The sequence below is a fragment of the Mobula birostris genome, chromosome 13 (genome assembly GCF_030028105.1).
Source record: "Mobula birostris isolate sMobBir1 chromosome 13, sMobBir1.hap1, whole genome shotgun sequence".
Classification (NCBI taxonomy): Eukaryota; Metazoa; Chordata; class Chondrichthyes; order Myliobatiformes; family Myliobatidae; genus Mobula; species Mobula birostris.
Window position 1 is genome coordinate 29,963,587 of NC_092382.1, and position 14,480 is coordinate 29,978,066.

A 14,480-nucleotide genomic window follows, 5' to 3' on the forward strand; every position below is an offset into this window, starting at 1 on the left:
TCAAAGGAAAGCATGATGTTTTCTTAGCGGACAACGTGAAGGAGAATCGTATGGGAGGCTGCAGATATGTTAAGAGCAATGGGACTACAAGAGACAGACTTGGTCCTCTGGGAGATCAGAATGGTAAACCGTGCGTGCAGCCAAAGAGATTATTCAATGCGCATCTGTATTTAGTCAAGAGACGGAGAGAGAATATATAGAGGTAATGCAAATAGGCATCAACCATGGTTTCTATACATATTATAGAGAAGCTGTTTGCAGTCTTGAAGCTGGGATTAAATCACCAGGACTTGACCAGGTGTACCCTCAGACCCTGCGGGAGGCAAGTGTAGAAAATGCTCGGACTCCAGCAGAGATATTTAAATCACCCTCAGGCCAGAGGATTGCAGCATAACCAATGTTGTTCCACTGTTTAAGAAGGATTCTAAAATAAACCATGTAATTATGGGCCGTGAGCTGACATCAGTAGTGGGAAAGCTACTGGAAATTAATCTAAGCGACCGGATCTATGAGCATTTGGATAGACATGGACTGATTAGGGATAGTTAGTTAGCATGGCGTATTACGTGGTAAGTCGTGTCTCAGCACTGTTATAGAGTATTTCAAGCAAGTTATCAGGAAGCTCGATGAAGGCAAGCATTGTCGGTACGGATTTTAAAAAGGTATTTGACAATCTCCAGCATAGGAGGTTGGACAAGGAATTCAAAACGAGGTAGTAAATTGGATAAGGCATTTGCTCCGTGGGAGAAGCCAGAGTGGGGTAGCCGATGGTTGTCTCTCTGACTGTAGGCTTGTGACTAGTGGAGTGTTGCAGGGATCGCCTTTCGCTCTTTTCATCTGTATCAACGATCTGAATGACAGTGTGGTTAGCTGGATTAGCACATTTGCGGTCGGCAGCGAGGAATACTATCATGTCTTGCAGCGGAATCTGGCCCACCTGGAAAACGCTGTTACAGATTAATGGCGTTTGGCACATCGGCCTTCATAAATCAAATACTAAACACAGGAGATGGGATGTTATGGTGAAATTGTACAAGACATCGGCCTTCATAAATCAAATACTAAATACAGGAGATTGGATGCTATGGTGAAGTTTTATAGGACATCGCCCTTTGTAAGTCAAATGCTAAATAGAGAAGATGGGATGTTATGGTGAAATTGTACAAGACATCGGCCTTCATATGACACTGGCAAATGATACTTAAAGGGTTGACGGTGGATATGCAATGGCAAGCATTTAAAGGTTGCATGGATGAACTACAACAATTGTTCATCCCAGTTTGGCAAAAGAATAAATCAGGGAAGGTAGTGCACCCGTGGCTGACAAGGGAAATTAGGGATAGTATCAATTCTAAAGAAGAAGCATACAAATTAGCCAGAAAAAGTGTCTCACCTGAGGGCTGGGAGAAATTCAGAGTCCAGCAGAGGAGGACAAAGGGCTTAATTAGGAAAGGGAAGAAAGAGTATGAGAGAAAACTGGCAAGGAACATAAAAACTGATTGTAAAACTTTTATAGATATGTGAAAAGAAAAAAAGATTGGTTAAGGCAAATGTAGGTCCCCTACAGACAGAAACAGGTGAATTGATTATGTGGAGCAAGGACATGGCAGACAAATTGAATAAATACTTTAGTTCTGTCTTCACTAAGAAGGACATAAATAATCTTCCAGAAATAGTAGGGGACAGAGGGTCCAGTGAGATGGAGGAACTGAGGGAAATACATGTTAGTAGGGAAGTGGTGTTGGGTAAATTGAAGGGATTAAAGGCAGATACGTCCCCAGGGCCAGATGGTCTGCATCCCAGAGTGCTTAAGGAAGTAGCTCAACAAACAGTGGATGCATTAGTGGTAATTTTTCAAAACTTCTTAGATTCTGGACTAGTTCCTGAGGATTGGAGAGTGGCTAATGTAATCCCGCTTTTTAAAAAAGGAAGGAGAGAGAAACCGGGGAATTATAGACCAGTTAGCCTAACATCGGTGGTGGGGAAAATGCTAGAGTCAGTTATCAAATATGTGATAACAGCACATTTGGAAAGTGGTGAAATCATCGGACAAAGTCAGCATGGATTTGTGAAAGGAAAATCATGTCTGACGAATCTCATAGAATTTTTTGAGGATGTAACTAGTAGAGTGGATAGGGGAGAACCAGTGGATGTGGTATATTTGGATTTTCAAAAGGCTTTTGGCAAGGTCCCACACAGGAGATTAGTGTGCAAACTTAAAGCACACGGTATTGGGGGTAAGGTATTGATGTGGATAGAGAATTGGTTAGCAGACAGGAAGCAAAGAGTGGGAATAAACGGGACCTTTTCAGAATGGCAGGCAGTGACTAGTGGGGTACCGCAAGGCTCAGTGCTGGGACCCCAGTTGTTTACAATATATATTAATGACTTAGACGAGGGAATTAAATGCAGCATCTCCAAGTTTGCAGATGACACCAAGCTGGACGGCAGTGTTAGCTGTGAGGAGGATGCTAAGAAGATGCAGGGTGACTTGGATAGGTTAGGTGAGTGGGCAAATTCATGGCAGATGCAATTTAATGTGAATCAATGTGAGGTTATCCACTTTGGTGGCAAAAACAGGAAAACAGATCATTATCTGAATGGTGGCCGATTAGGAAAAGGGGAGGTGCAACGAGACCTGGGTGTCATTATACACCAGTCATTGAAAGTGGGCATGCAGGTACAGCAGGCGGTGAAAAAGGCGAATGGTATGCTGGCATTCATAGCAAGAAGATTCGAGTACAGGAGCAGGGAGGTACTACTGCAGTTGTACAAGGCCTTGGTGAGACCACACCTGGAGTATTGTGTGCAGTTTTGGTCCCCTAATCTGAGGAAAGACATCCTTGCCATAGAGGGAGTACAAGGAAGGTCCACCAGATTGATTCCTGGGATGGCAGGACTTTCATATGATGAAAGACTGGATGAACTGGGCTTATACTCGTTGGAATTTAGAAGACTGAGGGGGGATCTGATTGAAACATATAAAATTCTAAAGGGATTGGACAGGCTAGATGCAGGAAGATTGTTCCCGATGTTGGGGAAGTCCAGAACGAGGGGTCACAGTTTGAGGATAAAGGGGAAGCCTTCTGGGACCGAGATTAGGAAAAACTTCTTCACACAGAGAGTGGTGAATCTGTGGAATTCTCTGCCACAGGAAACAGTTGAGGCCAGTTCATTGGCTATATTTAAGAGGGAATTAGATATGGCCGTTGTGGCTAAAGGGATCAGGGGGTATGGAGGGAAGGCTGGTACAGCCATGATCATACTGAATGGCGGTGCAGGCTCGAAGGGCCGAATGGCCTACTCCTGCACCTATTTTCTATGTTTCTATGTTTCACACGATCAATGCCCCTCATCATTTTATACACCTAAAAAAAGGTTCTAAATATAAACAAGAAAATTATACATTGCTTTGAGGATTTGTTGGAAGTATACAAAATTATGAGTGTATACATAGGGTAAATGCAAGCAGCTTTTTCCACTGAGGTTGGGTGGGATGACAACTAGAGGTCATGGGTAAGTGGGGAAGGTGAAAATTTAACGGCAACATTTGGAAAAGCTCTTTACTGAAATGGTCGTGAGAGTGTGGAATGAGATGCCAGCACAAGTGGTGAATATGAGCTCAGTTTCACCATTTAAAAGAAGTTTGGATGGGAGCCTGGATGGTAGGGGTATGGAGGGGCGATGGTCGCAGTGCAGGTAATTGCATTAGACAGCTTAAATATTTATTCTGAATTGACTTGATGGGCCAAATAGCCTGTTTCCGAACTGAACTTCTCCATGTTTCTATGACAGAGAAGCTGGCCAAAATTGTTTGGAAGGGAAAAGGTAGGATTGACAACGGAGCAGCAACGGCTGGAGTTTTGGGGAGGAATTCGGGAGCTGAGTGATCGATACATCCCGAAGAAGTGGAAGCATTGGAAAGGCAGAAGGACACGACCATGGCTGAAATGAGAAGCCAAAGCCAGTATAAAATCCAAAGAGAGGGCAAACAAAAGAGCAAAAACTACTGGAAAGCTTTTGGAAACCAACAGAAGACAACTAAAAGAGTCAGATGAGCTCAGGGCGCAGAATTATGATATTGTCGTGATTAAGCGCTATTCTGATGATATCGGAAAGGATCTGGCGAGTGTGGATTGGGATAGGCGGTTTTCTGGCAAAAATATACCTGGAAGGTGTGAGGCCTTCAAAAACGAAATTTTGAGACTACTAAGCCTGCAATTGCAGATCAGAATAAAAGGTAAGGATAACGAGTACAGGAACGTTGATTTTCAAGAGATATTGGGGCGCTGGTTAAAAGAAGAGAGGAGGTGCTTAGCAAAGAACGGCAAATAGGATGAAATGAGGTCCTTATGGAGTCTAGCAAGTTCAAGAAATGGTCAAGAAATAAATCAGGGAGGAGAAAAGAGGGCATGAAGTTCCTCTAGTAGACAAGGTGAAGGAGAACCCTTGATGATTCCACAGACATGTTCAGAGCAAAAGGATTGCAAAGAATAAAATTCGTCCTCTGGCAGACCAGAATGATCATCCATTTGTGGAGCCAAAACAGATGACGAAGACCTTAAATGAATTCATTGCACCTGCATTTCATCAGCACACGGATACAGAGTTTGTAGAACTGATGCAAAGCGGCTTCAATTTCACGAACCATGTACAGATTACAGAGGAGTGGGTGTTTGCTACCCTGAGGCAAATCAGAGTGGATAATCCCCAGGGTCAGACAAGATGTTTCTTCCGACCCTGCAGAAGGCAAGTGCAGAAATTGACGGGGCCTTAGCAAAAATATTAAAATCAGGTGAGGTACCAGGGGATTGGAGAATAATCAATATTGTCCGCTGTTTAAAAAAGTCTGTAAACACGAACCAAACAAATTACAGGCCGGCGAGTCTGACATCAGTGATGGGAAAGTTATTGAATGTTATAAGCTTCGACTGACCAGTTCTGATGAAGTGTCTCGGCACGAAACGTCGACTGTGCTCTTTTGCACAGATGCTGCCCGATCTATTGAGTTTCTCCGGTATTTTGTGTGTGTAATTTGAATCTGCAGATTGTCCCTTGTCACGGATAGTCAATATGGCTTTGTGAGTCATAGGTCCTTTCTAACTAAGCTTATAGAGTTTTTCGAGCAGATTACCTGCAAAGTGGATGAAGGCAATGCTGTGGATGTTGTGTACATGGACCCGAGTAAAGGAATTGACGAGGTCCCGCATGGGAGGCTGGTCAAGAAGGTGACGTCACTCGGCATTCAGGATGCGGCTTGCAAGACGTGGTAATGGGGTGTTGACTCTCAGTCTGGAAGCTGTGACGAGTTTTGTGCGGCAGAGATCAGTGCTTGGTCCTTTGTTGTTTGTCATCTATACCAATGATCTGGAGGATAATGTGGTTAACTGATCAGCAAATTTGCGGATAGCACCAAGTTTGCGGGTGTAGTGGACAGCGAGGACGACTACCATGCTTGCAGATGGATCTGCATCAGCTAAAACATGGGCTGAAAATGGCCGATCGAATTTAATGCAGACATGTGCAAGGTTTTGCCCTTCTGCCGGGCCAACCAGGATAGGTCTTACACAGTCAATGGTAGGGCAATGAGGACTGTGATTAAACAAGGGGATCTGGGACAACAGGTCCATATCCATTGAAAGTTGTGTCACAGGTAGACAGGGTCGTAGCGAAAGCTGTTGGCACGTTGCCATTCATAATTCGATGTATTGAGTACAGGACATGGGATGTTATGTTGAAGTCATATAATACGGTGGTGAAGTCTAATTTGGAGAATTGTGCACAGTTTTGGTCACCTACCTACAGGAAAGGTGTAAACAAGGTTGACGGAGTACAGAAAATAATAAAAGGGTGTTGCAGGGTCTGGGGGACCTGAGTTATCGGGAAAGATTGAGCTCGGTAAGACTGTATTCTTTAGAACGTGGACGATTGAGATGGGATTTCATGGAGGTATTCAAAATACGAGGGACATACGAGGGACGAGTGCAAGCAGACTTTTTCTATTGAGGTTGCGTAGGATTACAATCAGAGGTCATGGGTTAAGGGTGAAATGTGAGAAGTTTATGGGGACCGTGCGGGGAAACTTCTTCACTCAGAAGGTCGTGACAGGATGGAATGAGCTGCCAGCATAAGTGGTGCAGGCGAGCTCGATTTCAACGTTTATTCGAAGTTTGAATAGGTACGTGGATAGTAGGGATATGGAGGGTTATGATCCCGGTGCAGGTCGATGGGAGTCGGCAGTTTAAAACTGGTTTCGGTGTTGATGAGCTGAAGGGCCTGTTTCTGGGCTGTGGTTTCATATGACTGTATGTTCCGGGACGCGTAATTTCATCCTGAAAACAAACCAAACCCGTTCGCCCATGTACGATTCAGGAATGTTTATGACTATTCCTTTATTAACACGAGCATTAACTGATTATTGTATTTCCATCCGGGCAGTTATTGCCGCAAAAAAACACTTTCACCCTCAGTTGACCAGCCCGAAACATCTGTGAAATTTGTCGTTATTAAAAGACGCCCATTCCAAATGGCCAGGAATTGTATCCAAGTACGGAGTGATAGGTTTGGAAATGGGCGATATTGAAGCAGTGACGCACAAACTGAGATGGACGACGTCACTGTTATTGGAATGGCCGTCGGGGAGGGAGAGACGCAGAAACTGGTGATGTTCACCTTGGTTAACTTGGCTGTCAGGGAGGGAATGAAATATTGATTGGAAATTATATCCAGTTGTGTAGTATTAAAAATGCGAGCTAGGAAGGAAATGATTCCCAATTTCAAAACGTTCACGGGAATGTAGATCAGATCGCAGATCACATTCGCAAACTGACAGGCCACGGTTTACGGCAGAGAGAGAGAGCGCGGAGAGAGTGAATGGAGGAGACACAGACTGCGGTGAATGGAGAGAGAAAGTGAGGAGAGAGAGAGAGAGAAAGAGAGAGGGAGAGAGGGAGAATGGAGAGATTTGAAATGGAGGAGGGGAAACAGATGGATAGTGATATTGGAGAGTGGAAGCGTGAGAGGGAGGGAGTGAGTGAGTGGATGAGACAGAATAAGAGACTGCTCTGAATGAAGAGATTGAAGGAGGCTGGGGGGGGCGGAGAGAGAGAGAGAGAGGGAGAGTGCCAGAGAGAGAGAGAGAGATTGGGAACTGGAAGTGAGAGGGTGGAGGCTAGGAGGACAAAGATAAGTTTGGGACCCTGTATGCCTGTACCGCCACTTTAAATAAATTATGGACCTGTATTCCGACTGAAGCGCAGCACCTCGCACTTGCTTACACTAAAATCCATCCACCATTTTTGCAGCTGGTCCAGATCCCGCTGGAATCCAATAGTCTTCCTCGTTGTCCACTGCGCCCCCAATCTTAGTGTCATCCGCAAATGTGCGGATCCAGTTAACCACATTACCATCTAGATCAATGATAGAGATGACAAACAACAGCAGACCCAGCACACATCCCTTTGGCACTCCACTAGTCACAGGCCTCCAGTCAGGGAGGCAATCACTCTCTCGATTCTCCCGCAAAGCTAATACTTCATACAATTTACTCCCTCTCATTAAATGTCAAGCAACTGAACTTTCTTCACAAGCGGGACCTTGTCAAGCAGCTTCTTAAAGTCCGTACACGCAACATCCACTTCCTTGTCTTCATCAACGTTCCTTAAATTCCCTTAAAACTCTCTCATATTCATTAGACACAAGCTGCAGGGGACAAAACTATGCTGACAATCCCGAATCAGTCCCTGTCCATCCAAATACTTAAAGGCCCAATCCCTCTGAATACCGTCCAATATCTTTCCCTCGACTGATGTCAAGCTCACATCAGCAGAGACCCTTTTCTTAAACAGCGGGACAACATTTCATATTACCCATTGACTCGATGGGGCAGTGACCTAGTTCTGATCTTTTATCTTCTGGTCATGTAGATTCGCCCAAAGAGGGAAATTAGATCAGCCATGACGAAATGGTGGAGCCCATACGCGGGGCCTATTTCCCCAATTCTGCTCATATACCTTCCGGTCTTACTCGCTATCCTCCGATTTTGCGGTGCCTCACCCGTCGCTACGAATGGTTTAAGTATCTCTGCTGGAGCCCGAGCAATTTCTGCACTTGCCTCCCACAAGTTCCGAAGGGACACCTTGGCAGGCCTGGGAGTTTCTCCACCGAATTTACTTCAAGGCAGCAACATGTCCGCCTCTGTAATAAGTATATGGTCCATCATCTGCTTTGCCCCACTTTTATATGTTTTGTCTTGATTCTGAGTCCGTTTTCCTAATAAATACAGATGCAGAATAAAACCTGCAAGATCCCTCCCATCTCTATTGGCTACACGCATTGATTACGGTTCTGATCTTCCAGAGGATCAATTTTGTCCCTTGCAATTCTTTTGCTCTTGGCATTTCTGTAGAATCCCCTTAGGATTCCAGTTCACATTGTGTGCTTGGCCAACCTCAACCTCCTGATTTTTCTTCAGTATTCTCTTGAATCTCTCTTACCCCAGAAGTACCTCAGTTGCCCCTACCTGCCTACACCTGCTAAGCAACTCCATATTTTTCTTAACTAGGGCCTCAATATCTCCTGAAAGCCAAAACTCTGTAAACCTGTTATATTTACCTTTTATTTTGAAAGGCACATACAAGCTTGGTACACTCAACATTTCACTTTTGAAGGTTTCCCATTCACCAGTTACACCTTTGCCTGACAGCAGCGTGTCTCAATGCACAATTCTCAAATCCTTTCAGATACCATCGAAATTGGCCTTTCCCCAATTTAGAATCTCAACCCACAGGTCAGACCGTACCTTATCTATACTTACTTCGAAACTAATGGCATTGTGATTGCTGGATGTAAAGAATTTGCCTACACAATCACCTGTCACCAGCCGTGTCTCAGTATCTAATCGGGAATCAAGTCTCGCACACTCTCTCGTTGGGACCTCCATGGACTGATTAAGGAAACTTTTCTGATCACATTTAACAAACTCTATAAATCTAGGCCTTTTGACTATGGGAGACCCAGTCAGTGTGTGCAAAGTTAAAATCGCCTACTTTCACAAACGTATGTTTCTTTAAACAATCTGGGATCTCTCCGCAAATTTGTTCCTCGAAATCCCTAGGACTGCCAGGCGGTCTGTAATATAGCCCCAGTAATGTGGTCCTACTTTGGTTATTACTCAGTTTCACCCTTAACGCCTCACTAGAGGAATTCTCCAGTCTGTCCTGACGGAGCACTGCCCTGACATGTTCCCTGACTGGCAACGCCACCGCTCCTCCTGTAATCCGTCCCACTCCATGGCGTCTAAAACAACGCAATCCCAGAATACTGATCTGTCAGTCCTGCTCCTGTCACAGCCAACTCTCACTAATGGCTACAATATCACAAAACCTTGTTTCGACCCAAGCTCTGAGCTCATCCGCCTTTCCTTCAATAATTCTTGCATTGAAATATACTCAGCTCAGAACATTAGTGGCAACATGCTTTACCTTTTGATTCCTGACTTTGCCTGAGGGCTTAACATCTGTTTGAGAAACTTGGATAAGTACAGGGATGGGAGGGGTATGGAGAGCATGTCAGTGCGAATCGGCAGGTAAGTAATTTGGCACGGAGACGGGGAGCAGTGTCCTGGACTTATTTCATAATTTACCGGCATAATTTACATACTACTATTTAACTATTTATGGTTCTATTACTATTTACTATTTATGGTGCAACTGTAACGAAAACCAATTTCCCCCGGAATCAATAAAGTATGACTATGACTATGACTATAACACTCCCGATGTGGAATACAGAGACTGAGAATTGTGTGCGGTAAAACACCCGGTTGTCGTATATGGAGACCAGAACCATACGCGGTAAAACTCCCCGTGTGGAACCGAAGGTTTGTTCCGTGACTTGTGAACATACTTGATTAAGACGCTGCCACTGGTGACTGAATAAATAGTTAGTCTAACAATTCTAACCAGATACATCTCCATCTCCTCGCCTTTCTGCCTCAGCCCTTTTCCCTCAGCAGTCCCTCCTCACAACACCTCCTCCTCATCCGGCCTTCTACTCCAACCCTCCCTTCTTGCTCCCTCTCTCCCTTATCGTCTCTCCACTCCCTCACACCTTCCTTATCATCTCCCCTCTCAATCATCCCTGCTTCCTCACCGCCTCTCTCCCTCACCTTTCCCTGTCCTCTGTTCCTCAGTTACACCCCTAACTCGCCCAGTCTCTCCCTCTCTCCCCCCCCCCACTTTCTTTGCCTCCCATCGCCCTCACTTTCCTTTCTCACCGGCCCCACATGCTCACCGTTCCCTCCAGATTCGTTCAGTCCCTTTGCCTCAAATGCGTCTCCCTCAGCCCTCTCTCCTCACCTACTTGTTCAATCGCACTTTCCTCCTCGCTACGCCTCTCACTCACTCAGCCACCTACCCACCCGCCTGTCGCCAAGACACACACACCTCCTTCATCTCCCGAACTGCTTCCCTCTCCGTCTCTCTTCTATCCTTCAGACTCTCCATACCCCACAGTCCCTACCCGCTCTCCCTCCACTTTCTCCCTACTCCTCTCTCCTGTCTCCCTCTTCACCTCTCTCACCCTCTGCCCTGTCTCTCTTTATCTCTCCCACCCTCTCTTCCCTTCTCTCCTTCTACCCCCTCTATTCAACCTACTCTCCCATTCTCTCTCACATCCCACTCCCCCTGTCCCCGCCCCTATCACCCGCCATCTCACTCGCAATCTGTCACCGTCTTCCCCTCCCTATCTCTTGTTCTCCCTTCTCCTCACTCTTTCCCCTATCTCCTCTTTCTTACTCTCCAGTCTCACACCCTCGCCGCCTCTCTCTAACCCATTCTCCCTCTCTATTTCTCTCCCTATGGCCCACCCTATCCCACTCGCTCTACCACACTCTCTCCCTACTGGCTTCCGTATCCCACACTGTCTTTCCCCCCCTCTCTCATCCTCTTAATCCACCTCTCACCCCACCCACTCTTCTTCTTCGTTCTCTCTCTCTTCCTCCCTCCCTTCTCCCTCTCTCCCTCTCTCTCCCTCTCCCTCTCTCTTCCTCTCTCTCTACTCACGTTCCGCGCTCTCCACCTCATCCCATATTTACATCAACAATATTTAAATGCCAAGTACATTTGTATCTGGGATCTTTGTGGGTTCCAGATCCTCGGTAATGGTCTTTATATTACGGAATGACGCAGCTGGGAATGACGTCGAATCATATATTAAAATGAATTGTGTAAAATATTTTTCAAACAACTGCAGAAAATTGTCATCTGAGTTAAACATGAAAAAGAAGGTTCGGATAGATATAGATTGTTTCGCTCTTCCCTGCCGCAGAAAGGGTTAAATACAATATTAAAGTGACTTCGTTCACACCCGAATGAGAGGGTTTTGCCGAACTAGTTCGATTTGATTTCAGCCTAAAGGCGGCTCCCTATTCTCAGGAATGTGCCTGGACAGGAAGTTGCTTACACACAGAGCCTGGACTGCGAGTTTCACAGAACAACAACCTGTACCTTCCAAATCAATCAATGATCTGGCCTCCTCTCCTTCCATTCCAGTTCTGCTGAAGGGTCTTGGATCGGAACATCGACTGGTTATACCCATCCATAGATGCTGCCTGGCCTGCAGCGTTTCTCCCGCAGTGTGTGTGTATGTGTGTGTGTGTGTGTGTGTGTGTGTGTGTGTGTGTGTGTGTTGCCATGGTTACGGGAGATCAGCGCGTGTGGGTGCAGTGGGCGGGGAAGAAGCGACTTCAGAACACCCGTCCTTCCAGAATATTCCTGGGGAAAGATTCATTTTCTGATATGTATTTTGTATCTTTATTTAAAACCAACCAGTTGTCTGTGTTTTGGATCAGTGATTAATATGTTACCGTATGAGGAACGTCTGGCAGCTCTTGGGCTGTATTCCCTGGAGTTCAGGAGAATGAGGGGGGATCTCATAGAAACATTCCGAATGTTAAAAGGCCTGAACAGATTAGATATGGCTAAGTTATTTCCCATGGTAGGGGATTCTAGGACAAGAGGGCACGGTTTCAGAATCGTAGGACGTCCTTATAGAACTGAGATGCAGAGAAATTACTTTAGTCAGAGGGTGATAAATCTGTGGAATCTGTTGCCACCAGCGGCTGTGGGGGCCAAGTCATTGGGTGCATTTAAGGCAACGATTGATGGGTTCTTGATTAGCCAGGGCATCAAAGCGTATGGGGAGAAGGCAGGGGAGTGGGGATGACTGGAAAAATTGGATCAGCACATGATTGGATGGCGGAGCGGACTCGATGGGCCGAATGGCCTACTTCTGCTCCTGTATGTTATGGTCTTATGTCATCACCTCTCTTCTAAATCTCGCCTGACGGGGTTTGTGTTTCCGTCCCTCTTGTTTCCCGTTTGCACGGTTGAGTTTTTCCAGAATTTATGTCAAGATTAATATCAGTTCTAAAACGATGAGTAACGGTTTAAATCTAGTTGATAACCCGAAACACCAATCAGCCTAAAAATTACTCTGCCTGCCGTGTTAGGGCAGACTACGGAACAATGATTCCAGAGAGAAACTTCTTTCTCAAAGTACAGCCAGCATGCGAGTCAGTAACTTGTAGCTCGGTATATCAGAACAGTATATCAGGCTTTCCCAAGCGCAGGCATGTGATGATTCTTAGAACAAGGAAGCACAGACATAGTTATTTTCCCATCCCGTCTACAAAGCACATTTCAGTCACACCGTGTACATTAGCCGCAGATAAGTGATTACAGACTTTGAATTCACACACTACAAGAAGGTCATTAACCCCTTAACGTTCGCCACAATGTCTGACTATTTTTCTTCCACAGGGTGGAACGCCCTCTTGACGAATCTCGTATTCCTATTGGTTGGTACCTTAGATTGACATTATCTGATACCAATGGAAGCAAAATATCGCGGTAGTCATTTGACGAGAAGTGGCACGTTGCCTGGGAGATGACAGGAGCACGGATTGTTAGCGCGAGGCTGACGAAGCTCCGTGAGAGGGCGCGCGTGGTGCAGTAGGCGGGGCCGTGTAATGACGCACGAGAGCGATGGGGGGTCTGCAGGATGAGTGAAAGCGAACGGGAAGCTCGTCTTCTCTTCCCAGACCGTGTTGCCCAGCAGCCGTTCAATTCCCCAACCCCTGCTGGGGTCTGGAATTCACACTGAAAATGGACTATAAATACATAATTAGTGCAATATTAAATTTACGTTCTGCCAACTAAAAGTTTGCATGTGCATTCGCAAGTACTCGTTCGATTGGTTTACTCCAAATCAGTTGTCACCGATTCTCTTGTGAACAGCGCAGTGTGCACTCGTAGGCCAGCCAGCCCCTCAAATCGGCTACTTCAGGCAGAAATCTGATTTGAACCCGAGGGCCAGTACGAATACTCCAAGCGCGAGCGGAGCGGCCATCCTTTTTCATTCTGTCACTGATAAGAATGGCTTTATCTCATCGGGCTTAGGCGAGATCAGGTTTGGGTGAGGTACATTGTCCTGTAAGTTACTCGCTTTGTGCGCTCACTTGTTCATTCCCCATTTGTTTTGGCAGAACAGATTAGAGCGAGTGGCTCCTGGGCAGTGTTTTCTACTCTGTGTGGGATGTGGGAAGTCTGGGAGACCTCCAGTCCCCCAGATAAACACATCTGCGCCAGGTACGCCGAGTAGCGCCCCCTGAGAGAAGGTGTTAAGGAACTGGAGCTGCAGCTCGATGGCCTTCGACTGATACGGGATAATGAGCGGGTGATAGACAGGAGCTAAAGGGAAGTAGTGACCTCTAGGTTGCAGGAGATGGGTAACTGGGCGGCTGTCAGGAGAATGAGGGGAAATACACAGCCAATGTGACAGTCCCCCTCATTAATAGTACACAAGTAGATACTATTGAGGGCGACGACCTACCCGGGAGGAGTCACGGTGACCGGCTCTCTGGTACTGAGTCTAGTGCTGCGGCTCAGAAGAGCAGAGAGATGAAGACAATTGCAGTGTTGATAGGAGATTCCTTAGTCGGAGGGACAGAGACGATGTTCTGTAGGAGTGATAGAGAAATCGGCATGGATGTTGCCTCCCTGGTTCCGGGATCAGGGGTGTCTCGGGTCGAGTCTATGTACTCTCAAGGGCGAGCGTGAGCAGCCCGAGGTCTGGTGAATATTGACACTAACGGCATTGGTAGACAAGGTGATAAGATCCTGAAGAGAGATTTAGGGAGATGTTTAAAAGCCTGAGAAACAGGACTTCCAGGTAGTAATCTCTGAATTGCTGCCTATGCGACCTGACGGAATGATTTGGCAGGCGACAGCGAGGCCTCACTTGGGGCATTGTGAGCAGTTTCGTCTCCCTTATCGTAGAAAGGTTGTGCTGAAACTGGACAGGGTTCAAAGGAGGTTCAGAAAAATTATTCAAGGTTTGAAAGGCTCGTCATATGAAAAGCGTTTCGTGCCCTGGGCCTGTATTCACCAGAATTCAGAAGAATAAGGGGTGGCCTAATT